Source organism: Megascapheus bottae, chromosome 2, assembly GCF_031878675.1.
Source record: "Megascapheus bottae isolate mThoBot1 chromosome 2, mThoBot2.hap1, whole genome shotgun sequence".
NCBI classification, from domain to species: Eukaryota; Metazoa; Chordata; class Mammalia; order Rodentia; family Geomyidae; genus Megascapheus; species Megascapheus bottae.
Genome location: NC_143510.1, coordinates 42,146,331 through 42,173,755, shown reverse-complemented (window position 1 = coordinate 42,173,755; position 27,425 = coordinate 42,146,331). Strand labels below are relative to the sequence as shown.

The 27,425-nt window shown below is 42.5% G+C and overlaps 1 protein-coding gene and 1 pseudogene across 1 annotated transcript in view; one reads left to right on the top strand and one right to left on the bottom strand.

The window, feature by feature from the left end:
- Prickle1 (prickle planar cell polarity protein 1) overlaps positions 1-27,425 on the top strand; it is a 90,258-nt gene that overhangs the window by 21,176 nt on the left and 41,657 nt on the right. The gene's annotated exons all lie outside the window — the stretch shown is intronic.
- LOC150066718 (guanine nucleotide-binding protein G(I)/G(S)/G(O) subunit gamma-10 pseudogene) lies at positions 3,888-4,182 on the bottom strand (annotated as a pseudogene).

The following is a 27,425-nucleotide window of genomic DNA, read 5'->3' as shown; positions in this document are numbered from 1 at the left end:
CTTGATTCTCTGCATGGGTGGCCTGTCAGCTCTGTGAGATTTTTTTTTTTTGAATTTGTAAAAATGTTAATAGTGGCTCATTTCTTGGTATTTATGTTAGGAAGGGTATGATTTAATTCTTTGGACCTTTCTTAGTCTTTTCTGAAACTTGTGTTTTTAAGCATGCCACCTTCAAAATAAGAAAATAAACAAATATTAGAGATTGATTTTTGAACAACATTTCTAGGTTTATATATTCTGAAATGATCAGTGAAGATCTTCTGGGATACAGATATGTTTTATATGAAAATATGTGTGTATCTTTCAGGTTTTGTTGTTTATATGTATGTGTGTTTGGATTTTGAGACAGTATTGGGCCTCTCATTCTTGCTTGACTTTTTTCACACCAGGCTGGAAGAGGAGCTGTGGCTCAAGTGGTAGAGCACTAGTCTTGAAAGGTAAAAGCTAAGGTATAATGCCCAGGCCCTGAGTTCAAGCTCCAGTACCTGCAAAAAAAAAAATCTCTTAATTCTTTCATTCATTCAACAAATAGTCATTAAAAGAAATATGTTATCAGGTACAGGTGTCTCACACCTGTAATCCTACCTCCTCGGGAGGCTGAGATCTGAGGATTGTGGTTCAGTCCAGCCTGGGCAGGAAAGTTCCTGAGACTCTTACCCTCAGTTAACCACCAAGAAGCTGGAAGTAGAGTTGTGGGCTCAAGTGTTAGAGTGCTAGCCTTGAGCACAAAAACTCAAGGATAGCACCCAGATCCTGAGTTCAAGCCCCAGGACCAGCACAATAAAGGAAGATAATGTAGACATAGCACTTTATGTCACAGGAAGGGGTGGTGTGTGGAAAGCAAAAACAAGGGAAAAGATAAGACTGATGAGCCCCGCCCCTCCCCACACCCCTTAATACTTCACACCCCAGTGGGACAAGGCCAGAAACATTCACACCAGGACTGAAATGAGGAGCCAAGCTGTGTGTCCCCATCAGAACCTGAACACCCAGGACATGTTGTGGGCACAGGTTCCAAGTCTGGCTCCATGGAAGCAAGTCCAAGCTCCCCTCCCACAAGATGGAGTTAACTAAAGCTATCAGAGGTCCTGCTGGGTATCCCAACCCAAGGCTTGGGCCCAGTGAGTTCACTGCAGCTCCAACAGGGCTGAGGGATGCAGGCTGACCCTGGCACACTTCCAGCCTTCTCCTGCTGGGTGATAGGTGTGTGAATTGGTTTCTCACTGACTCTGTAAATTACATCTCTTTTCGTTTCCCTACGACCTCCTTTTTGTATTCTCTTAGAGGAGGAACTAGCCTGAAATTTTATTCCTACATTACTTCTTAAGAAAAAACTCTTTAACTTGGCTTTGAGGTATTGCCCAGTGGTAGAAATTGCCTAAGATCTTTGGTTTGATCCTTAGCACAGTGACAGAGAGAGGGAGTCAGAAAGGAAGGAGGAGAGAGGGAGAAAGAGGGAAGAAGAGGAGGGAGAGAAGAAGGAAGGAAAGGAGGAGGTTCTTTTATTAGTTTTATGTTTCTATTTTGATCGCAAGCTCAAACCAAGTCCAAAGTCCAAAATACATTCATTTATTTCTCTCTAATATTAATGTGAAAATTTCTCAGTTGGGCCGGGAATGTGGCCTAGTGGGAGCATGCTGGCCTAGCATGCACAAATCCCTGGGTTTAAGTCCCCAGAACCACATACCCAGAAAAAGCCAGAAGTGGCACTGTGGCTCAAGTAGCAGAGTGCTAGCCTTGAGCAAAAAGTGTCCACGGACAGTGCCCAGGCCCTGAGTTCAAGCCCTAGGACCGTGAAGTCGGTTAATGTGAGAATACTGCCAGAAAGAAAAAAACCAAACAAGAAGACTGCATTTTACTCTTATTTCTTTGATTTTTCTTTAGGATCAGTACTGGGCATGAACTGAAAGCCCTGGCACTTGTCACTTAGCTTTTATTTGCTCAGGACTGATGCCCTATCACTTGAGTCACACCTCCACTTCCAGCTTGTTGGTGGTTAGAGATAAGAGTGTCACAGATTGTTCTGCCTGGGCTGGCTTTGAACCACAATCCTCAGATCCCAGTACTTAGGATTACAGGTGTGAGCCACCAGCGCCTGGCTCCTGTAAGTTTTATAATAGAAACATTTCATCTTCTAATTGGAAGGTGGCCATGGGGTGTGGCATGTGACAGTTGTCTCCTAGGACACAGTAAAATTTTAGGCGCTATGACTCAGGAAGGGAATGTGTCTCAGTGCAATGTCCAGGCTAAGTGGACACAGCCACCCAGGTATCTGGGCCCAATTCCAGTGCCAGTGGCCTAATGAGTTCATAAGGTCACGCTGTACTTGGTTGTATCGCTTAACCATTCATTCTCTATTTGCACAGTGTCAGCCTACACAACACTAGAACATTGACTCCACACTAATTCACACACACACACACACACACACACACACACACACACACACAGTGTGAGTTCAGTCACACAGAGACTGTCAGGTCGATGGCAGTTATCATACCTTTGAGGCCCTAATTTCAGAATCATAACCAGATACAGGTGACTTACATCTGTCGTCCTAGATACTCAGGATGGCTGAGATCTGAGGGTCGTGGTTTGAAACCATAAGACTCTTTGCGGGCTTCTAATTAACGACCAAAAAGTTAGAAGTGGAGCTGTGGCTTAAAGGGTAGAACACCAACCAGGCTTAAGCAAAAACAAAAACTAAGTGAGAGAGCCCAATTCCTGAGTTCAAGCCCTATTATTGCACAAGAAAAGATAGTACGAGTTCTGCCATCCAGAGCACGATTTCCAGCTACCACACTGCACAACAGACTAGGTGGAGTGATGCCTTTGTCGGTATGATTCCATCTGTTCAGAGATCATGTCCCCACAGAGGGGTTAATTTGTGTTGCTTGGTGGGTCACATTTAACTGCATGGGTCAGACATGGATGATAAATGACTGCTTTTTTTCTTTTTGAATTAGGCAGAGATTTTATTTCCAAGCTCTTCAAAGATGAGTGCAAATAGAAAGTCTCATTCTAAAAGTCCCCAAAATAAATGAAGGGCACATCATCCAAGCAAAACCCTTGTAACATGAAGAATTCTTTTGGTTTTAATATTTTCACATTACTTTGTTTTAACCATTTTCAATGTCCTGTTTGTATGTCACAATTTAAACATTTTTTACAGTTTAGTGTTTAAAACAAATTATATTCTCATCTAAAAATGAAAATCTCATGTAAAATAGACATCTTTTGGTTAGTAAAGCCTGTTCTCCTTACTTTTATACTTTATCTTCATTTAGTAACTGCAAATTCGTGAGAAAAGAACACATTTCATTGTAGTATAAAAGTCTTAGGAACAAGTTACAAATACTCGATTGTTTTTTTTTTTTTGCCAGTCCTGGGCTTGAACTCAGGGCCTGAGCATTGTCCTTGGACTTTCTCAAGGCTAGAGCTCTATCACCTGAGCCTCAGCACCACTTCTGGCTTTTTTTTTTCTATGTATGTAGTACTGAGGAATCGAACCCAGGTCCTCGTGCATGCTAGGCAAGCATTTTAACCACTAGGCCAAACTCCTGGCCCGTATGCGATTGTTTTTTATAGACAGAAATGCTTTCCTTCCTAAATGTAAACAACCAGTAAATAACACATACATAATATTCCAAATGTAGAAAAACCAGAAATTCACTAATAAAAGAGGTGCATTTTGGTACATTTGCTGGTAAGGGTGATTGTCTTAATACAAAAGCATTTTAGCAAAAGAAGTAGGTCATTATTATTGAGAACTGTACTCTTTGACTCAGTTACCTTAGTTGAGTAGAAAACTGTTCATTTCTACCTAGCTCTGGCTATCTGACCAGGCCACAGAAAAGACCTGAAATATCTATCATTTGGCTAGAGAACAGTGATTTCTTGAGACTTGGAGGCATTTGTCACTTTGTACCTGAAGGCATTCCTCAGTGAACTTCTTCATTGCAATCTTTAAAATAAAGCACAGGACCTGGGTTCCCTGAAGGGATTGCTTCCTGCTAGAACTCCCACCAGCAGGGCATCCTTGCAGGCATTCTGTTGCAGTATTGCTGAAGTTCTGCAGCTGCCTGGGAGACATTGATCCACTCCACGCCAGCTCCACCAGGCGCTGCAGGGTGCTGATGCTGGTCCTGGAAGACATGGCGGCCACAGTGGGGGGATCTGAGGACTGAGAAATGACTGCTTTTTAAACCTGTCCCTCACTTCTTTCTAAGACCTCTCAACAATGCAAATTCCTTAATCTTCACAGCTGTAATCTGAGAAAGGCTACTGTTATCTAAGACCTGAGTTAATGAGTCCTGGCATGGTGGCTCACACCTGTAATCTTAGCTACTCCTAAGGCTGGGATCTGAGGATTGTGGTTCAAAGTTAGCCTGGAAAGGAAAGTCTGTGAGACTTTTCACTCAAATTAACTACCAAAAAGCCAGATGTAGAGCTGGAGCTCAGATATAGAATGCTAACCTTGAGTGAAAATGCTAAGGGACAGCACCTAGACCCTGAGTTCAAGATACTGGCACACGTGCACATGCATGCGTGCACGCGCGCGTGCGCACACACACACACACACACACACACGCACGCACACACGTACACAGGCACACAGACACACACACACACTCCACCTAGATACATACATAGACTATCCCTATAGTGATTTGCATGCAACCTGAAATGACTCGCCCTAAAATAAATGCAATACCCACAAGCAGTCACTTCTTGCAAATGAACTTGGGCTGTTTCCCTCCCTTCCTCCCTCCCTTCCTCCCTTTCTCTCCCTTCCTTCCTTCCTTCCTTCCTTCCTTCCTTCCTTCCTTCCTTCCTTCCTTCCTTCCTTCCTTCCTTCCATTCTTTCCTTGGTTGTGGGGCTTGAACTCAGGGCCTGGTCACTGTCCTTGTCCCTGAGCTCTTTCACTCAAGGCTAGTATGCTAGTGAACCGCCCACATCACTGGGGGGTCCCAGGGGTGCCTGACAGCAGGGTCATGGAAGCAGAGAGCAATCTAGGCTTCTAAGCCCCCAGCGAGGAGGCCCCACAGGAACAGTATGAACTAGTATATAGGAAATGACCTTTCTTAGAGGAAAAATAGTGTGAAATCTCCTGAGTTTGTGTATTGTTCTCTGGGAGATGAGACTACAGGATTGGTTGAGGTTTGGGATTTTGTTTTGTTTTGTTTTGCCAGTCCTGGGCTTGAGCTCAGGGCCTGAGCACTGTCCTTGGACTTTTTCAAGGCTAGAGCTCTACCACTTGAGCCTCAGCACCGGTTCTGGTTTTTTTTTTCTATGTATGTGGTACCGAGGAATTGAACCCAGGTCTTTGTGCATGCTAGGCAAGCACTCTACCACTCGGCCAAACTCCTGGCCCTGGTTTGGTTTGTTTGTTTGTTTGTTTGTTTTTTTCTAGGAAAAAGTGCTTTCTCCATTATAACAAAAGCTTGGTTTTGTGCCAGTACTGGATCTTGAAACTCAGACCTTAGGTGGTATCCCTTAACTTTTTTCTCAAGGCTGGAGTTCTACCACTTGAGCCACAACACCACTTCTAGGTTTTTAGTTGTTTATTGGAGATAAGAGTCTGATGGAATTTCCTGCCTGGACTGGCTTCCCATCTCCTTCCTCAGATCTCGTACATGCCACTGAGTCCAGGTCTTCCTTGAGAAAGTCTCATGACTTTAGCATGGGCTGGCCTTAAACTTGGATTTCAAAACTATATCACCTTGAAACTTAAGCCAGATTGCTTCATTAATTCTTGGAGAAACTAGAGTTTCTTCATGACAGATGGAAAACACATACACATCCATCAAAAAAAAAAATGCCATCAGTCAGCTAGTTTATGAGTGTCACAAAATTCATGAGTAGAATAGAGTTAAAAAAAAAAAAAGTCAAGCTCCAGTGGCTCACACCTGTAATCCTAGCTACTCAGGAGACTTGAGATCTGAGAATCTAGGTTCAAAGTCAGCCTGGGCAGGAAAATCAGTGACCTTCTTATCTCCAATTAAACAGAAAAGAGCCAAAAATGGCACTGTGGCTCTAGCTTTGAGCAGAAAGGCTCAGGGACATTGCCCAGGCCATGAGTTCAAGCCCTAGGACTAGCATCAAAAAAAAAAAGAAAAAGAAAAGAAAAAAGCTGGGCACCAGTGACTTGTACATACAATCCTAACTGCTCAGGAGGCTCAGATTCAAGAGTCTAGGCTAGAAACCACCCTGGGCAGAAAAGTCCATGAGGTGCTTATCTCAGATTAACCAACAAAAAGCTGGACATAGAGGTATAGAGCACTGACCTTGAAAGAAAAACCTGAGGAACCTCACTTCAAGGCCTAGTACAAGCACATATACTCAGACAGACACATACCAAGGAGGAGGAAAAGAAGGGGGAGGGGGAAGAGGGAAGGAAAGAAGAAGAGGAAGGGAAGGAGGGAGGGAGGGAAGGAATACAGAAAAGCCCTACTTAAGAGAAACTTGGGTGGAGTTTGGGAACGGTTGGAAAGGAAAGAAGGTCAGAGGTGTGAATGGGAGTGATTGGAATGTACTTTCTCAAAGAAAAAGAATGCCTTGGCTTTTCATAGCTTTTTCTTTTGTGTCTTAAAAAAATGAATCCTTTCTTCGGCATGCAGACAAAAGGAAAACAGAGTCCAGGTGATGTGGAAATACGTGGTCCAATGTTGGCCTCTGTCTCCCATCCTGCCTCAGAACAGCTTATGCTGTCAGCCATAGAGACTTGTGGAAGTGTGAGTTTGATGAAACAGCTTCCTGGCATGAGTGCATGCGAGTGCGCTCGCTCGCCCTCTCTCTCGCCCTCTCTCGCCCTCTCTCGCCCTCTCTCGCCCTCTCGCCTCTCTCTCTCTCTCTCTCTCTCTCTCTCTCTCTCTCTCTCTCTCTCTCTCTCTCTCTCTCTCTCTCTATCTCTATCTCTCTCTCTCTCTCTCTATCTCTCTCTCTATCTCTATCTCTCTTCGGTTCAGGGGCTTATCTCCCTGTAATCCTGTCTGGGAAGAAGGAAAGGCTGTAGCCTGCATTTGACATTCCTCCATTTCAGGCTCCACTGACCCTCTAAGACATCTGGGTTCTTTTTTAAGAGTAGAAAATGATGTCATGATTCATTAATTATTAATCTTGATTAATTCTAGAAGTCATTATATTTTCTAATTGCAGAATTACTATATTATTAATTAATAATTGATCAATTATTTCTGATATTACTCACCAGAGTTACTTCCAAATAGTTCATGTGCTTTTGTTTATTTGACTGTTGCATACAGAAGAGACTGCTGGCTTCAGAAGAGTAAAAAGATTTTGGTTTCCAGACTCTGTCTTTACCTAACCTTCCTTACGACTCAGGTTGGCCCCTGTAAACTATGATCCAGAGTTAAGGAGACTGGCTACATCCATGGCAAAGTAACAAACAAACAAAGTAATTCATTCTACCAGGAAAAATAGAGAAAGAGCCAGGCACTATTGGCTCATGCCTGCAATCCTAGCTGCTTAGGAGCTTGGAAACCAGCCAAGGCAAGACAGTTGGAGAGACTCTTTATCTCTATTTAACTAGCAGCATGTCAGAAGTGGGGGTGTGGCTCAAGTGGTAGAGCACCAGCCTTGAGTAAAAGAAGCTCTGGGACAGTGCCTAAGCCCTGAGTTCAAACCTCAGTACTGGTATCAAAACAAGAAATTACATTAAGAATTTTTTAATAAAAGAGTCTTTAGTACTCATAGATTCTTTTCTACAGAACTTCATGCTCAAATAAGCAGCCTAGCAAAGCAAAGACTTACTACAAGTGAAAAATGTATAGAATCAGTCAGGTGATTTTAACTATCAAGTGTTGATTTGTATCATTTGGTGGTAGTGCTCTTCCTCCTCCTCCTCCTCCTCCTCCTCCTCCTCCTCCTCCTCCTCCTCTTCTTCTTTCTTCTCTTCCTCCTCCTCCTTCTTCTTTCTCCTTTCTCTTCTTCTTTCTTCTTCTTTCCTCTGCCTGTTTCCAGTGCTTCGACTGGCTAAAGAAAATTAATGCATTTCATAGACTTCTCTCCCCAGTCTTCCATGTCTCAGGACTCCACCTCTGGGCTAATATTTATACTTTATCCACCATACGATTCAGCTTTAACTACTTTGTAAGAAAATGAGGTTCTTTTTTAAAAAAATCATAATAATAAGGTCATAAAAGCCAAGAAAGAACACTTTATTACTTTCTGTAAGAAGCCTTTTTAAACAGGCTGGCTTTGTAGTTTTGTGACCCACAGGCAAAAGCCATTCAGCGGGTGAGCTGGTGCTCTAGTGCCCACTCGTGGTTGGGGGCTGCTGGCCCCTGGGGGCAGCCAGCCCGGGACCCAGACAAGCAGCGGCCTGTTGGAGACCTTCACTGCCTTTTTTTTTTCCACAAAAGCATTGGAATTTTCCTAAGGCAGTCACACATCTGGAATTTTAAAGAAAGTTTGTCCTTCAATAAAATGATTGTAAATCTTAAGAAACATTGTGCCCTTTTTTGGTGGTTGTTTTAATGAAGCTGGCGTTTTCTTCTACTAAACCATTAACAACTTATTGATTGTTCCCTTCGTGGCAATAATGGACAGAGATGCTATTGTTGTTATTGTTGTGATTACTAGTAAAGAAGCATCCGTTATGAAACTTTTTTGTGTTTCAAAATCAAATATTTTTTCAGATTCAAGTGGCATCAGATTGTGCAGAATACCTTCTACCTTCTTTCCTTTCCTTCTTCCTTCTTTCCTTTCTCTTCTTTGCCTCCTTCCTTCCTTCATTTCTTTCTTCCTCCTTCCTTTCTCTTCTTTTCTCCCTCCCTCCCTTTCTCCCTCTCTCTCTCTCCCTCCTTCCTTACTTCTTTCTTTCTTTCTTTCTTTCTTTCTTTCTTTCTTTCTTTCTTTCTTTCTTTCTTTCTTCTTTCCTTTCTTTCTTGTGCAGATACTGAGGCTTGAACTCAGGACCTGCACAGTATCACTTAGCTTTTTTTCTCAAGGCCAACACTCTACCACTTGAGCCACAGTTCCATTTCTGGTTTTATTGCTAGTTAATTGGAGATGAAAGTCTCCTAGGCTTTCCTACCCAAGCAGGCTTCGAAACTGGGATCTTCAGATTTCTGCCTCAGTAGCTACCCGTGAGCATCATCCACATTTTTCATGAAAGATCATGTATGCATTATGAGGGCCTGAAGAGATATAGTGGTACTGTACAGTGTCACATCCCTTCATCAGAGCTTTAGCAAGGAGCTTGGAATCTGCCATCTCTCCACTATGCCAATTACTGAGCAACTGAACTCTCTTTTCAAAAGCCATTTTTCATGATGGCAGCCTGCTATTAGAAGAGTCAAATCAAATTCTGTGACAGTTTTTGTTTTAAAATGTCAAACCTGTTCACTGAAAAAAGCAATTGTGATGTTTTAGAATGAATTGCATGTGTGTTTGAGGAGTTTTTTTTTTTTAATGGCTGTGGAAAAACTTCTCATGGTTACGTAAAACAATCATGAAACCTAAAATTTTGATTTGCCAGTATTATGGAAACAAGATGACTCCACCAGAAAATGGAAATTATGGTTACTTAAATGTTCCCCGGATTGTGCATAACAGATAACACTGACGTGGATACAAGCCAGGTGCTGGTGGCACACACCTGAAATGCTAGCTACTTGAGAAGCTAAGATCTGAGGATCAGGAGATCTGAGGATCAGGGTTTGAGCCCAGGTAGAGAGAGGGTTTTTTTTTTTTTTCTTTTGGTCAGTCATGGGGCTTGAACTCAGGGCGTGGGCACTGTTCCAGAGCATTTAATTGCAAGGCTAGCCTTCTGTCATTTGAGCCACAGCTTGACTTCTGGCTTATTGGTGGTTAATTGGAGATAAGAGTCTCTGGACTTCCTGCCTGGGCATCATCACGATCCTAGGATCTCAGCCTCCTGAGTAGCTAGGATGACAGACCAGGTTCAGGCCTCCTGGAAGCATTTTAAGCAAGGGGAAGTCTCTTATGAAATCTGTAGTTCTTTGCCCAGCCTCTGAGGGAATTCTACTAGGGATTGCTTCAGGCAGCCTTGAAGAGCTCAATGGGGCTTTGTGTATGAATCACAGAAGAATATGGATTGTGCTCAGCTACTGAAGGGGGGGGGAATGGGGGGGATGTTTGCTTATTCTCAGAGTGGAATTTAGAGATACTGTAATGTTACAGGCCTAACCCCAGGCTATTACGATAGAAAATCAAATTTGGTGATTAAATAGTGAAAGGTGTAATTTTTTCTACTTACTCCCTGGACTTTCGAATAATAGAAGGTTTATGTGCAGGGGAGTTAGGACACAGGGTTCTTTTCTAATGCTAAGCCACCAAGTAGCACAGAAAGAAAATGGAAGTAAAGATCACCTCAGCTTTTACAGGCAGATCTGTGAGCCTGGCAGTGGTGGCTCATGCCTATAATCCTAGCTATTCAGAAGGCTGAGATCTGAGGATCATGATTGAAGCTAGCTTGGGCAGGAAAGTCCATGATACTCTTACCTCTAATAACCACCAATAAGCTATAAGTGAAGCTCTGGCTCAAGAATGCTAGCCTTGAGGATAAAAGCTCAGGGACAGCATCCATGCCCTGAGTTCAAGCCCCAGTACTGACATTTAAAAGAAAACGGTGGAGCCCAGCACAGTGGCTCATGACTGTAATCCTAACTACTCAGGAGGCTAAGATCTGAGGACTGAGGTTCAAAGCCAGCCCAGGCACTAATCCCTGAGAAGCTTATCTCTACTTAACCATCAGAAAACTGGAAGGGGTGCTGTGCATGGTTACATAAAACAATCATGAATCCTAAAATTTCGATTAGCAGTTTTACGAAAACAAGATGACTCCCCCAGAAACTGGAAATTAAATTACTTAAGTATTCCCTGGATTGTTCAGAGCAAACAGCACTGACATTAGATACAAGCCAGGTGCTGGTGGCACACACCTGAAATGCTAGCTACTTAGAAGGCTAAGGCTCAAGGGACAAGTGATAGTCTTGAGCCGAAGAGCTTAGGGACAACGCCCAGGCCCAGAGTTCAAGTCCCACAACCGACCTCGCCCCAAAAATGGTGGAGGAGAGGGCGAAAGCAATGATAAATAGTTCTACATTGATCAAGATACATTACATTCATATACTGACACGTTGAAATTAAACCTCTTTATATAACTACTTAAAGATAATGTTTTAAAGAAACATTGCTAAGCTGATTTTGTGTAACCATACAAGACCAGAAGTTCAGCCTGCCCCGAGTTCAAACCCCACTTCTGCCCCATCCCAAATCATATACGCATAAAGATGATTGTTTTCCACAGATAGAAACACAATAATACTATTTAATAATTTTCTGTGTGCTAGTCCTTGAACTCAAGGCCTGGACACTATCCTTGTGCTTTTTTTGCTCAAGGCCATCCCTCTTAACATGTAAGCCACAGCTCCACTTTGGGCTTTTTTGGGGATTAACTGGAGATAAGAATTTCATGGGCTGGGGCCGGGAGTTTGGCCTAGTGGTTAAAGTGCTTGCCTAGCATGCATGAAGACCCGGGTTCGATTCCTCGGTATCACATACATAGAAAAAAGCCGGAAGTGGTGCTGAGGCTCAAGTGGTAGAGCTCTAGCCTTGAGAAAGTCCAAGGACAGTGCTCAGGCCCTGAGCTCAAGCACAGGACTGGCAAAAAAAAAAAAAGAATTTCATGGGCTTTCCAACTGTAGCTGGCTTCAAACTTTAATACTCAAATCTCAGCCTCCTGAGTAGCTAGCTAGGATTTCAGGTGCCTGGCTAAGAAAAGGTCTTCTTCGAAAATGAGAAGTTCAGCTACGAGCCAGTATCTCATAGCTGCCATCCAAAACAACTCAGGAGGCGAAGATCTGAAGATCCCAGTTTAAAGTACTTTCTATAAGGTGTTGGCTGTCCACTAGTTCTGCCTTTGCATGATTTCAGAAATATTAATAGGACAAAAAGGAAAAAAGAGAAGTCATCTCCCACTGAGAGGGGTGTCAGCATCCACTCAACCCCTCTGACAGCAGAACTAGGGAAACTTCATGGGTTTCTTGGAACTATCGCTATTTTGGCTGTCATTGTAGGCTTTTATTTAATTCTCCAAGTTTCCACTTTGGAACTATGGGTTATTATTATTTTTCAGTCTCTTCTTGTTCATACAATTTTTTTTCGATTTCTCTCCAGTTAGTATTATGGTTCTACACCATGAACATTTAATCACCTACAAAGCTTATGTACATTATGTACTCTCTTTGTAATTTTTACACTAAACAAAATGAACTCCATTTCGGACCTTTTGTAGTGTGAGCATATTTGGTGCTTGATGACTTTTTATTTTCCCCACAAAGACTGTTTCGTTGAGGGGGGAGCAGAGGGCTGGTATGCCAGTAATCCCGGTTACTCAGGAGGTTGACATCTGAGAACAGCAGATCAAAGTCAGCCCAGGTGGGAAAGTCTGTGAGACTCCTATTTCTAGTTAAACAGCAAAAATGAGAACTGGAGCTGTGTTTCAAATGGTAGAGCATGAGCCTTGAGCAAAAAAGATAATGGACAAGTTGAGGCCCTGAGTTCAAATACCAGTGCCCCCTCCCCCCAAAAAACAACTTTCTTAAATGTATGCAAATAATACATGGCTACTGGAGATTTTAGTTGGTATCCAACTGATATAATTTACACAGTCTAGCCACTACAGCCAGCTACACCAGCTATCTTGTTAACCTCTGTGCCAGACTGTAGATTAAAGTGACTGTGTTATAGAACTAGAAATGTACTTATTTTGGAGGTGGACATTTTTTGTTTGCTTGGATGATTTCTGGAGGTTTTTTTTGTTGTTTTGTTTGGAATTATGTCTCAGTTTGGATATCTTCAAAATCTTCTTGGACAATTTGGACGTGCTTTTCATTAGCATTTCGCTAACTATACATATAATGATTGATATATTCTTAGAGTTATATCAGAGGGCTTACAGTTCTCTTACTACTAATGAGGCTTATTTCAATATAAGGTTTGTCTATCTGTTTGCCATATGTGTTTCACAACTGCTCTATGGGTAATTTGTCCTATTAATTTTGATATTTAATACAATTAAATAGTCAAAAACTTAGTGTAAGTTGGGGTCTGCCCTTTTTTTTTTTTTAAATGGGCTAAGGTAGTGGAGATTTGCTGCTTCTTATCAACTGGCTTTAAAAATTCAATGTCCTCCTAAGTAAACTGCTCAGATCTACAGTCCCAGCCACCTGGAAGGTGAGGTGTAGGGGATTGTGGTTCTAAGCCACATAGGTGAGACTTCATTGCACCCAGTGGACGGGCTTGGTGGCGCACACCTGTTGTTCCAGTTACAAGAAAAGCACAGTCAGGCATGAGTCGCGTGGTAACTGCTTGCCTAGCACGCATGAAGGCCAGGTCCAATTCCTTGGTACCACATACACAGAAAAAGCTGGAAGTGGTTCAAGTGGTTGAGAAAGCCCAGCGACAGTGCTCAGGCCCTGAGTTTAAGTCTCAAGGACTGGTTCGAAAAAAAAAAGGAACCAAGACAAAGAAGAGGCTGAAGATATGGCTCAAGTAGAAGAGCACCTGCCTAGAAAGCTCAAGGCCTTAATGTTAATTTCTATACTTGTCAGAATTTCTGTTAATTAATCAATTGGTTATTTAAGTTAATTAATTTTCATAAATCAATTAGTTTTTATTTCTTAATTAAAAATCCTAGGCCAAGCATGGTGGCTCATACCTATAATCTCAGCGAATCTGGAGACATAGGAGGAAGATCACAGTCCAACACCTGGCTCAAGCCAAAAAACCATGAAATCCCCCTCCCTAGCTGAAAAAGAACTAAACCAAAGGGCTAAGGGTATTGCTCAAATGGAAAAGTGCCTACCTAACAAGGATAGGGCCTGACTTTAAACCCCAGAATGACGGGGGGGGGGGGGGGGGGGGGGAAGGGCAGAAACCAAGTCAGCCAGATGTTGGTAGCTCACGCCTGTAGTCCTAGCTGCCACAAAGGCTGAAATGTAAGGGTCACAATTTGAAGCCAGCGTGGCCAGGAAAGGCCATGAGACTGTTATCGCCAATTAAGCAGTACAAAGCCAGGAGTGGAGCTATGGTAGAACACTAGCCTTGAGCACAAAAGCTCAAGGTCAGCACCCAGGCCGTGAGTCCAAGCCCTAGAACCAGCGCCCAAAACAAAACAAAAACACAGCAAAACCATCTTGGAGTTGGGTAATAACTACATGCAGGATCACACCGCCTATGAAATTAACTGGGCTGTAGCACTGGGTCCATTCAAAAGCAGGCAGTCAACTGGCAGCTTTTCAGAAGAGAGATGTCCAAATAAACATCTCCTCCCTTTGGCCACACACAGAGAGACAGTTTCTAACCATGGGTTTGCGTGTGTGTGTGTGTGTGTGTGTGTGTGTGTGTGTGTGTGTGTGTGTGTCTTTGCTCTGCACCCCCCTTTTTGCCAGTCCTGGTGCTTGAACTCAGGGCCTGAGCATTGTCTTTGGGGTTTCTCTACCACTTGAGCCACAGCACCACTTCCGGCTTTTTTTCTATTATGTGGTACCAAGGAATTGAACCGGGGTCTTTCTACATGCTAGGCAAGCACTCTACCATTAGACCAAACTCCCGGTCCTGTACTCCCTTTATTTGCTATTCCATCTTCATTTTAAGCAGATCAATATTTACTCTGAACAGATGATTGGCTCTCCTGTTCTGAAAACTGCTGCTGTTGTTGACATTGCTGTTGTTTCTAGAACCCTCCAACATCTCTGCAACTGCAGAGGCTGGATCTATGAGCAGTGTGGAAGGTCTTCAACCAGCTTCCTGCTTGGCAGGAGAGGGACCCAACTCTCTTACACACAAAGCATGAGACTCTAAAGACAGCCATTTTGTGCACGAGATAATTCCTTTCCTCATCTTTATCTTCCGTCTCATGAGTACCTCAATATTCTACAGTGGGATCTCAGCCATCTGTCCAATTATAGTTATTTAACCTTACTGAAGGCTTCAAATTGCAGTCTGCACAGGTGCATATTAACGAGGAAGGTGCTGATAAATTAGAAATCGAGGGAGCTGATCACTACAGGATTTTTAAATTAATGAATGCGATTGGCTTTAATTATTAAAAAAATACATCTGTCTAGCAGGCTTATTCAAGAAGGCATTTTTATGCTGACTATGTTGTTTTTCCTCAAATAATTGCAGAGCTTGGCTTTATCATTAATCACGTGGTTACCATTAATTCCAAAAGAGAATAAATGATGTTGATTAACCAAATACTCAAAACCTTGAGTATTTTAGTTCAATCCTCCTATTTCAGGTTTGACTCTGTGTGTCACCGTCTTTGTCAAGAGAAGGGAAAAGAAAAGACAAGATGGCCGGGAGTTTGGCCTAGTGATAGAGTGTTTGCCTAGCATGCACGAAGACCCGGGTTCAATTCCTTGGTACCACATACTTAGAAAAAGCCAGAAGTGGTGCTGAGGCTCAAGTGGTAGAGCTCTAGCCTTGAGAAAAATCCAAGGACAGTGCTCAGGCCCTGAGCTCAAGCCCAGGACTGGCAAAAAAAAAAAAAAAGAAGAGACAAGACATTCCTAAGACAAGTGCATAGTAGGCCTTGCACTGACACATAGTGAGTTTAGATGAAATTGAAAACTAATTCTGAGCCAGACTCTGATAGCCCACCCCTGTCATCCTGGCTACTCAAGAGGCTGAGGTCTGAAGGCTGGCATTCAAAACCAGCCTAGGCAGACAAGTTCATGAGACTTCTATTTATAGTTAGCCACCAAAAAGCTAGGAGGGGGCCTGTGGCTCCAGCATTGAGTGGAAAAAGCTAAGGGATACTTGCCCGGGCCTGAGTTTTAGGCCCCAGTATTGGCACAGAAGAAAGAGAAAGAAAGGAAAGAATGAATGTGGGGGTGGAGGGAAGGAAGGAAGGAAGGAAGAAAGGAAGGAAGGAAGGAGGGAGATTTGTCTCTGATTCAGGCACTTATGAGAGTGGACACAGGGTCAACCGTTGTTAACAACTGAACAGAAGGGACACATTGAGGTACACAGAAAGCTGTCAGAAAGGTCAAGAGCTTGTATTTGAGCAAAAAGCAGTGTAGCTGTTTCCAGCAACCAGCGTGAGGAAGAGATAGAGGGGAGGCCCCAAAGTAGAGGAGGTGCAATGACCTCTATTTAGATAATTAGATATTGCCAGAAAGCAAATTTGAAGGAAAGAAGTTGAAAGGTAGACTGGGACCAGGTAATGAGTGCCCTTTGCTGCTGCTTTGCTGGAAGTAGTTCAGATTTGGTCCTGTAGGGGACTTAGTGTTCTGGGGCGTGCAGAAATGAAAGGTAGGGAAACCAGGCCAGAAACAGGCTTGGCAGTCTGCTGCAGAGGCTGGGGAGGCAAGGGGAAATATATGGGGGTCCTTGCAGATTCCATCCGACAGGGGATTTGAAGGGAACAAATCGGTATCTAATGTCTCTCAGGCGAAGATGCCTCTGTGGGGACAAGGGTTATGATAAACATAAGACATGTGAGTGGATACTGATGGCTCACACTTGTAATCTTGGCTACTCAGGAGGCTGAGCTCTGAGGATCATGGTTCAAAGCCAGCCCTGGCACAAAAGTCCATGAGACTCTTGTCTCCAGTTCACCCCCAGAAAAATAGAAGTGATGCTGTGACGCAAATGGTAGAGTGCTAGACCTTGAGCTGAAAAGCTTGGGGACAGTGCCCAGGCCCCACAACCAGGCAAAAAAAAAGAAGAAGACATGTGGCCTGGAGAGACAATAATTCCTGTTGAAAATTCTGTTTGGATCCAGAAACTATGTCAAAAAACCCCAACTCTTTCCTTTCATGGTCCCTTCCTCTCCTGTCTCTCTCCCTGTCTCTGACTCTTGTCTCTTTCTCTCTCTTCTCTCTTCTTTCTCATCTCTCTCCACCAGTAGTGAGACTTGAACTCAAGGCCAAGTTGTGCTCCTCAGATCTCAGCCTCCTGCACAGAGCCACCCTAAGTGTGTGATGTCACCCCAGATTCTTTAACTTTTGATTTTGTGGGTAGACACTCGGCTGGAGCTTGTTGAGAGTGCAATGTTACTCCTGGAAAAAGAGGAAGGCTAGGATGATTGTAGATGGCTCGTCGACACGGCCCAGGACGCTCCTCTTGGTATACCTGTATTGAGAAAGTGAGGGGCTCACATGCTTCAGCCAAATCCCAGTCCTCAGAGCCTCCAGTATACATCTTTGCCATTCGTGTGCATGGGTGGTAGGTCTGGGCAGGACGGCGCATTCTCTCTATCTAAGAGTCATAGGCAGTGGTTCATCCTAATCCCAGTTTTTAGTCTGAGTTGGCCTTTAATAATTCATAATGTTCGGACATGAATTTCTTAAAAAAAATAACATCAGAGAAAGGATATGGTGGGTCATGTATGGAATCTCAGGTTCTCAGGAGGCAGAGATTGAGAGAATGGCTGTTCCCGGTCAGTCTAGGAAAAAAGGATAAAAGACCTCCATCTCAATGAAACAGGCGAGGTGTGATGGCTTATGCCTGTCATCTAAGATACATGGGAAGCTATAGGCAGGAGAATCACGGTCTGAGACTAGCTCCTGGGAGAAAATGAGACCCTCTGCTGAATAACCCGAAGGTACAGAAAGCTAAATGTGTGGCTCAAGTAGTAGAGTATGTCACCTAACAAGAGCTCAAACTATAATACACACACACACACACACACACACACACACACATTCAGGGCTGGGGATCTAACTCAGTGATAGAACATTTGCCACCAAAACATTAAAAATTAAAAATAAATAAAACAATCTGGTTATCAGTGGTTTACATTGTAGTCATAACTACTTGAGAGGCTGAAAATAGGAGGATCGAAGTTCAAGGCTAGTTTGAGCATAAAAGTCTGGGATGCTTCAGCTCAGTGAAGGAAACTAGATGTGGTGGCACCTGGATATAAGCCCAGCCACAACTGGCAAACCTAAAGAAGCTGGAGTGTAATTCAGTTGCATGCCTGGGCAAGAAGTGAGATCCTGTCCTAAAAATAACTGACAAAAAAAACAGGGCTGGAAGCCAGGTTCAGTGAGAGAGTTTCTTCTCAGAAAGGCCCTGAGTCCAAATCCTAGTACTGCCAAAGAAAACTGATATCTATATATACATATATATATTATATTTTCCATACATATTTATAAATGTTTATAAACACTCATTTTTCTTTATCTAAATATTTTTCTCTACTGAGAAAAGTTGCTTGCATAGCCAGGCTAGTGGCTTATACCTGTAATACTGAGGTCCAGAGGATCACAGTTTGAAACCAGTCCTGGCACAAAAGTCTATCTCAAAACAAAACAAGGCTGGCGGTATAGTTCAAGTGGTAGAGCATCATCTGTAAGTGAAAACACCAAAAATAAATAAAACTTGGCAAGCTCACTCATCGCCCTGAGTGAAAGACGCAGTGTTGTCAATAAATAAATAAATATTTGACAGCCCAGAGCAGTGGCATTTCCCAGCTACTCAAGAGATGGATCCCAGAAGCTCAAGAGCCTTCTGGACAAAATCGTAAGACAGACACACACACAGACAGACTGATGAGACAGATTGGGGAAGAAAAGGAGGGAGAGAGGGAGGGAGGGAAGGAGGGAGAAAAGGGAATGTAATTCAGTGGTAAGACATATGCTTCACTTGTACAAAAATAAAAGAACAAACTGGGTGTGGTGGCTCACACAGGACTGGTGACAGAAAGAAAGAAAGAAAGAAAGAAAGAAAGAAAGAAAGAAAGAAAGAAAGAAAGAAAGAAAGAAAGATCAGAAGGAGACCTGTGTCTCAAAATTATAGAGCACTTGAACTTGAGTTCCAGCCCCAGGACCAGCAAAGACAATTCAGTGTGACTTGAAAGCTAAGAATCCAGGTTAAGTCAGCCTATGCATAAAAGTCTCTAAGGCTCTTAACCATCAAAAGGCCAGAAATGAAGCTGTGGCTCAAGTGGTACAGCATCAGCCAAGTAATTCTAGCATTTGTGAGGCCCTGAGTTCAATCCCTAGTATTGTTTGGTTTTGTTTAAGCTTGATACTACTTTTATTCCTCTCATAAACAGGTCTTTTGTGTATCTTCAGGGAAGATTTCTAACTAGGAGTAGGTAATTTTTTGTTTTTATTTTTATTTTTTGCCAGTCCTGGGTCTTGTACTCAGGGCCTGACCACTGTCCTTAGGCTTTCTCAAGTCTAGAGCTCTACCACTTGAGCCACAGCACCACTTCCAGATTTTTCTATGTATGTGGTACGGAGGAATTGAACCTGGGTCTTTGTGTGTGCTAGGTAAACACTCTACCACTAGGCCAAACTCCCCGCCTAGAGTAGGTAGTTTTTAAGGAGCTTGATAAAAGTAGAGAAAATTATTTCATGGTCATTAAGCGGTGATAATTCTCTCTTTGTTCTAATAAGAACATTAGCCTCTAGTTACAGTTTATTTTCTGCTATTTCTTTGCTATACTGTGCCATGTGAGCAGCATTATATGTAATATTATACACCAAGCCTTATTAACACACAGGCCCATGTCACTGAGAAAAAAACAAAACAAAAACTGAGTCCTAAAAGAGACTAAGTATTTTCCCAAGGCCAGCATAATGAGGCTGGGGGAAGAATTGTATTCAGTTTGTTTGGCTGGTGATCCACCACTTAAGCCATGACTCCAGCCTGGTTTTTTTTGTTGTTTTGTTTTGTTTTTGCTGATTATCAGGACAGGTGATCACACAGCCTTTATGAAGCTGGCTTCAACTTCCACCTCAAGCTCTCAACAGCTAGTCGGCTGCCATACTCTGTCCTCTTGGGGAGAAAAGATGCTGGCTCTAAGTTTATCCAGCCCGAAGTGAAACAAAAACAAAACAAAAAGAACAACTTAGCACCAAACTTTTATTAGCTTAGGTTTTGGGGTATAAATCAAACTATTGAGTTCACTCTTGAACTATTTCCATCCCTTAACGTGTCAAACATGATCTTAAACAAAACCAGAGACACTGAGGGCGCACGCGCATGCAGTGTGATCCCTGACTCTGTAGAGGAAGTAGGAGTCTGGGCTGAACCCACTGCAGTTGAATCTCTTCTCACATTGCCAACTGGAAGAGATATCAAATATTTGCCAGGACATTGGGTTGTAATTAAAAGGCTCTGTTCCACGGCTTTTCAGACTCTCTGAAGTTCCAAATGAAAACCAGAAACCTAGCATACTTCACATTGCTTTCAGTCTTCTGCATTAATAAAACTTTGTTCCTGTTGCTTTGTAAGGAATACATTTAAGAAGACATAGGACTCTTTAACACACACACACACACACACACACACACACACACACACACACACACACACACACACACACACACCTTAAACTTAACACTCAAAGGCAAAAGTGAAACCAGGGCCTGTGACTCACCCCTAGCTACTCAGGAGGTTGAGATCTGAGGATCGTGGCTCCAAGTCAGCCTAGACAGGAAACTCTGAGACTCTGATCTCTAAGTAACCACTAGAAAACTGGAAGTAGCACTGTGGCTTAGATGGTAGAGTGCTAGCCTTGAGCAAAAGGAGCTCAGGGATTGCGCCCAGCCCAGGCCAAGTTCAAGTCACATGATCCACAAAAAAAAAAAAATGAAAACCAGACTCTAGAGACCTTGAGGCTGACCCAACCCAGTTGGGCACCAGGCAACAATGAGGACATTTAAGTAGAGAAAGGATGGCTGAGATCAAACTTTATCCCAGTTCTTCTGGCTTTACCATAAGTTGCTCCCTCCCAGAGTGTTCGATTTTATTTTAAGAAAGTCTTATTTTGGCCGGGGTGTGCAGTAGCTCATGCCTGTAATCCTAGCTACTTAGGAGGCTAAGATCATAGGATCAAGGTTCAAAGCCAGCCTGGGTACAAAAGAAAGAACCTGAGACTCTTATCTCCAATTAACCCATGGAAAATGGGAAATGGGACTTGGCTCAAGGGTAGGGTAGTAGCCTTGAGCTAAAGAGCTAAGGGACAATCAATGCCCAGGCCCAGGGGTAGGGTGGTAGCCTGGAGCTGAAGAGCTCAGGAACAGCACCCAGGCTGAGTTAAGGCCCCATGACCCACCAAAAAGAAAGAAAGAAAGAAAGAAAATCTTATTTTGAGTTTTGTTTTTTAAAAAAATGTTATCATCTCTAAGTATCTATATGAAGAGGTTGCCATTTAACCAAGCATGAATACAATATATCTTGATCAAGGTCATCCATTTTTAACATTCTCACCCATCCCTCTCAGTTCGTTCCTTGCCTTAATGGCAGACCTGGGCCTTAAACTCAGGGCCTGGGTGCTGTCTGAGCTTTTTTGTCAAGGCTAGTTGTCTACCACTTGAGCCACAACTCCATCTCCAGCTTTTCTGGTAGTTAATTGGAAGTTTCATGGACTTTCCTTTCCTGGCTGACTTTGTATCACAATCCTCATATCTTAGCCTCCTGAGTTGCTAGGATGACAAGCTTGAGCCATCAGCACCCAGCCCTGGCTTGGATTTCTTTTAATATAAATTTTCTGAATAAAATATGTATAAGTACAACTGAATACAAAGAAAATGCATAATACTTTGTAAATATATAATTGCATGCAGATATAATCACTTGCAGCATATACAATACAGTAGCTTTGGGGATATTGACAAGTTTGTGTAACCCTCAACATAATCCAATTCCATAACATTTCCATTTTTTCTAAAAAGAAACTTCATACCCATTCTCAGTCAGGATAGTTTCCGCTGTGTCTTCTTCTGCATCCTCAGCACTTACTGTCCAATCTTCTGTTTCTTAATTGGCCAGTCCTGGTCATCTCCCATGTTTTCAAGGTCATCCACATAGCATGTAGCTATATTAGTGTTTCATTAATTCCTCCTTTATCTTGATTTTATTTTAATCAATTTCTCAATTTCTTCTTCAAAAGGGATATGTATGTGTAGGAACATGAAAAATGAAAATATTAAAAAAAGAACTTTTAAAAAATGCTGTATAGTTCTTTGCAACTGAGAAGTCCAAAAAAATTTAAAAATGGAGATTACTGATGGAAAGGTGCCAGAAGCACTATACAGGCACCTGTTTAAATTAGGACATCTGATAGCAGTTCCATTCCAAAAGATCACTTTATTTTATTTTATTTTATACCAGTAGTATAGCTTGAACTCAGGGCCTGGGCTGTGTCCCCAGGCTTTTTTACTGAAGGCTGTTGCTTTACCACTTGAGCCACAGCTTCACTTCTGACTTTTTGGAAGTTAATTGGAGATGAGAGTCTTTTGGACTTTCCTCTCCAGGCTGGCTTCAAATCTACATCCTCAGATCTTCCGAGTAGCTAGGATTACAGGCATAAGCCATCAGTGCCTGGCTTACTCTGACTTTTTCTAAGTGAGCTGTGTCTATATTTAACACCTCTGGTAATTTTATGTTTCTGGGTTTTTTTTTTTTTTTTTTTTTTTTTTTTTCAGGACATGGAGTACAAGGAGGTTTTGGTCACATGGTCTATTTATTATACAGTTCTCCCAAGACTTTGAATAGCTACATTATTGATAATGGCTATTTATTATTGTTGTCTAGACTTAACAAATGGCTATTTAACAGTCAATGAAATAATTTACCCACGTTCTTACACTAAATTACACGTAACACCTTTAAGGACCAAATGTTAGGGCTCATGGTCAAAGTCTGAGTCCTATTCAGAGAAGTAAATGATTCTCAGAGGACAATGCATACTAGTATGAAATAGAGAACAAAGCCAGCTCTAGGTATTTCTCAGGGATTGCATTCCTAAGATACTCAAATCTATATCATATATCAAATCAATGCTAATTGGAAAATATGAAATAACATATCTACCCATTAATTTCAAAATATTACAGATTTATTGTCAAATCTTGTGTTTTGTTGGCAGTGGTGCTTTCTTAAATATATACATACATAATTTTGTTGTTGTCAAAGTGTTGTACAGAGGTTACTGTTTTGTAAGTCAAGTAATGAATACATTCCTTTTTTTCTTTTTGCCAGTCCTGGGGCTTGAACTCAGGTCCTGAGCACTGTCCTTGGGCTTTTCTCAAGGCTACCACTCTACTACTTCAGCCACAGCACCACTTCTGGATTTTTTTCTGTGCATGTAGTACCGAGAAATCGAACCCAGGTCTTTGGACATACTAAGCAAGCACTCTACCACTAGGCCAAACTCCCAGCCTGATAAGTACATTTCTTTTTTGGAGAATGTGACCCTTTCCTCTGCTTTCCCTCAGTGTCCCCCTCCCATCCCTGCTCACAACTTGCATGGTGCATTTTCCACATATTGTATACTAAATAGCATGATTGTATTTGTTCACCCTGTACCCTTCCCTTTCTGAGTCCCCCAATATCCCCTAAAAAGACAAAAAATGATTTTTTAAAAATAAAATTCCCCCACCAGGATGTGGTATTTTTTGTGTCAGTACTAGGGCCTGAACTCCATACTTCATTCAAATCCTTAGCTTTTTCACTCAAGAGTGATGGTCTACCACTTGAGCCACACCTCTACTTCCAGTTTTTGGTTGATTCATTGGAGATAAGAGTTTTGCTTATTTTTCTGCCCAGGCTGACTTTGAACCTGGATCCTCAGATTTAGCCTCTTGAGGAGCTAGGAGTACAGGCTACCAGCACCTGGCTGTTGTCGGATCTCTACAAAACATAAAATAACAATTCCCCCCAGAGAAACCCTATGACCAGGTTAGTATATGTGCTTCTGAGTGCTTTACCTATTCACAAAATTGTTCAAGCATTCTCTATATACTTTGTGTAGCTTTTACATTGTAATATATTATTCATGGTTTTCTGGGTCTACATAGCTGTACCATTGAACATTGTAACCACTAGCAACCTGAGCCAGCAGGAACTAGCACTGCAGCTAGTCTGAACTGAAACATGCTGTAAATAGGGGGAAAAAAGACTAAGCCAGGTACTACTAGCTCATGCCTGTAATCCTAACTGTTCTAGAAGCTGAAGACGGGACTGAGGATCGTGGCTCGAAACCAGTCCAGACAGGAACATAAGACTCTTATCTTCAGTTAGCTAGAAAAGAAAACCAGAAATGGAACTGTCACTCAAGTGGTAGAGTACTAGCCTTGAACAAAAAAACCTAAGGGACAGAACTCTGGCCCTGGGCTCAAATCCCAGTACGAGCACCGAAAAGAAAAAAATAAAAAGCAAAAGCAAAAAGCTACTCAGATTCCTTTCAGTTTGTGTATACAATTAACAGCTTAGTTTTAATTTTTGTTATTTTTGTAGTAGGTATACAAAGGGGTTTCAGTGCCACCCCTCCTACCTCCCTCTCTCTCCCTCTCTCTCTCTCTCCCTCTCTCTCTCTCTCTCTCTCTCTCTCTCTCTCTCTCTCTCTCTCTCTCTCTCTCTTCCCCACCTCGGGTTTCCCAGTTCCATTTTACATCTGTGCATCAACTGTGATGATTGCATTCAGCACCCTTCCTCTCTCCATTCATCTCTCCCCTCCCCCAGCACCTCAACAAAATGCATGCTCCCGTTTCCTGGTATTCATTTTGTGAAACTCTTTCACCATTGCAGTGCTCCCCTATGCATGCCGATTTCAGCCAATGTGCTTGTGTATTCATAGCTTAGTTTAATTCCATCCTAAACCTTTACCCTCTTCAGGACTGTCACAACACTGGTGACATACAGTCCTCCCGGGACCTCTTTAATGGACAAATGAGGACCGCAGAGAAGCTTCCAGAGGAGTATTTGGTTTATAAATAAAATGCAAAGTAAAATATCTACTTAAAAAGACTAGGTATTTTTCCTCATTAAAAAGAAACACAGCCAAAAAACTACTACATATTTTAGTGTAATTTTGTAAACAGTTCCATGTGTCATAGCAGGAAGAAAAAAAAAAGTGCAAGACTGGCACATCTAGTCACCTAATAAAAAGAAAGAAAAAAGTAGGGGGAGGGTTTGTCTGAGCTCAGTGCTTAGAAGAGAGAAAGCTGGGGGGCTCGTAAAAAAATTAAATAGCGGGCTGGGAATTTGGCCTAGTGGTAGAGTGCTTGCCTAGCATGCATGAAGACCCGGGTTCGATTCCTCAGTACCATATACATAGAAAAAAGCCAGAAATGGTGCTGAGGCTCAAGTGGTAAAGCTCTAGCCTTGAGAAAAGTCCAAGGACAGTGCTCAGGCCCTGAGCTCAAGCCCAGGACTGGCAAAAAAAAAAAAAAAATTAAATAGCACTATTGATTCACACATTCATTGAATAGCCTACATATACTCATTAGGTATGGAATGATTGTGTGTGTGTGTGTGTGTGTGTGTGTGTGTGTGTGTGTGTGTGTGTGTGTGTGTGTTGGTCCAGGGCTTGAACTCAGGGCTTAGGCGATGTCTCTGAGCCTTTTTTGTTCAAGGCTGGTGCTCTACCACTTGAACCACAGCTCTACTTCGGGCTCTTTCCTGGTTAATTGGAAATAAGAGTCTCTGGGACTTTGCTGCTTAGCCAGACACGGTGGCTCATGTCTGTAGTCCTAGCTACTCAGGAGGCTGAGATCTGAGGATCATGGTTCAAAGCCAGCCCAGGCACTAAAGATCGAAAGACTCTTCCAATTAACCACTAGAAAACTGGAAGTGGTGCTGTGGCTCAAGAGGTAGAATGATAGCCTTGAGCTGAGGAGCTCAAGGTGCTGGGTAAGCATGAGATTTTGATCCCCCTCGGGAACTTTCCCCAAGAAATGCAGAGGATTGCCTCACTGGGGTGTAGTGATTGCTACTGAACATTTCCCAGTGGGTCTTTCTGCCTCATCTTTTAGCCCTCTTCCAAATTATTTTGGTTTTCAGCACTGGGGTTTGAACTCAAGGCTTTGCACTTGCTTTACTACTTGGAAACCACTTGATCCTTATCCCTTTTTCCATGGGTTATTTTTGAGATGGAGTGATCTGGACTGTTTCCATCTCCTGAAGAGCTGGGGTGATAGACATACGACACCATAGCCAATTTGTGTGTGTGTGTGTGTGTGTGCATGCATGCACATGCGCTCTGATACTGGGGCATGACCTCAGGGCTTTATGCTCTTGCTTGGCTTTTTCCCTCAAGGCTGGCACTCTACCACTTGAGCCACACCTCCACTTCCAGCTTTTTGCTAGTGAATAGGAGATAGCCATCTGTATCATGACCACCTAAGAAAATGTCCTCTCCGAAACAATCATCATGGCAAAGGAGAATTTTTAACAAGTGTAAAATGCTACTCTATTTTGTATCTATGTTTGTTTCTGTGTCTCAGAGGATCAAATCTAAAGCCTTTTGAATATTAGACAGGCACTCTACCATTGAACTACATTACCAGTAGCTATTGAACTTTTTAGATGGAAGTTTTTATGAACAGCTTTACTTTGTGACATAATCTTAGTACTTTTACTATTTGAGAAAAACTAGAAAACTACCATTGGATTAGTAGATAAAAATTCTGAGAAGCCAGGTGAGGTGCGCTGCCTCACGCCTGTCATCCTACCTACTCAGGAGGCCGAGATCGAGGTTCTGAGCCAGCCCATGCACTATGAAGACCGGGTTCGATTCCTCAGTACCACATACATAGAAAGAAAGAAAAAAGCTGGAAATAGTGCTATGGCTCAAGTGGTAGAGCTAGAGCTCTAGCCTTGGGAAAGCCCAAGGACAGGCCCTGAGTTCAAGCCCCAGGATTGGCAAAAAAAAAAAAAAACTAGACCAGAGGCATGGTTGAATGGATCAAGCTCCAGTCTGTGAGGGAAAAGAATAAGGGAAAGCCAAAGACCCAGAGTTCAAGCCCCAGGACTGACACACACACAAAAAAATCCTTGGGCTTTCTCAAGGCTAGCTCTACCACTTGAGCCACAGCACCACTTCCAGCTTTATTGTGTATGTGGTACTAAGGAATCAAACCCAGGGCTTCGTGCATGCTAGGCAAGCACTCTACCACTAGGCCACACTCCCAGCCCTTCAAGGACTTTTTTAGATGGACTATTCCTTTCTTTCTCTCTCATCAACAGTATTTCAAAATAGCCTTGACTTTTACAATCAAATGTTCTGCACAAAACACTTTGTAAAGCTGTTGTATTGTATATGTACATGCTGTTTCAAATTACCTGTGTTGCACGGGCCATTTTAATGGAAACAGAATTAACTTACAGATAGGAAGTGCCTTTGATTAGCTCCACAAAGCTATGGTCCATTCAATTAAAGTGTGTTAAAATACATTTCACGAGGAAAGCATGCTCAGGATCATGAATTAATGCATGGCAGTTGCTCCTTTGGATGGTGGACCTGGGACTGACTGTGTGCTGAGTTTGGGCTTTGAAGATAAATGGTATATTTACAAAATGACTAGTTAATAAAAACGTGCTCAGAATGCTATGTTTAACATCAAAGATCTTTATCCTCAACTTTGCTGTTGGCTGAGGTTAATTTCACTTAAGTATGGGATAGGGA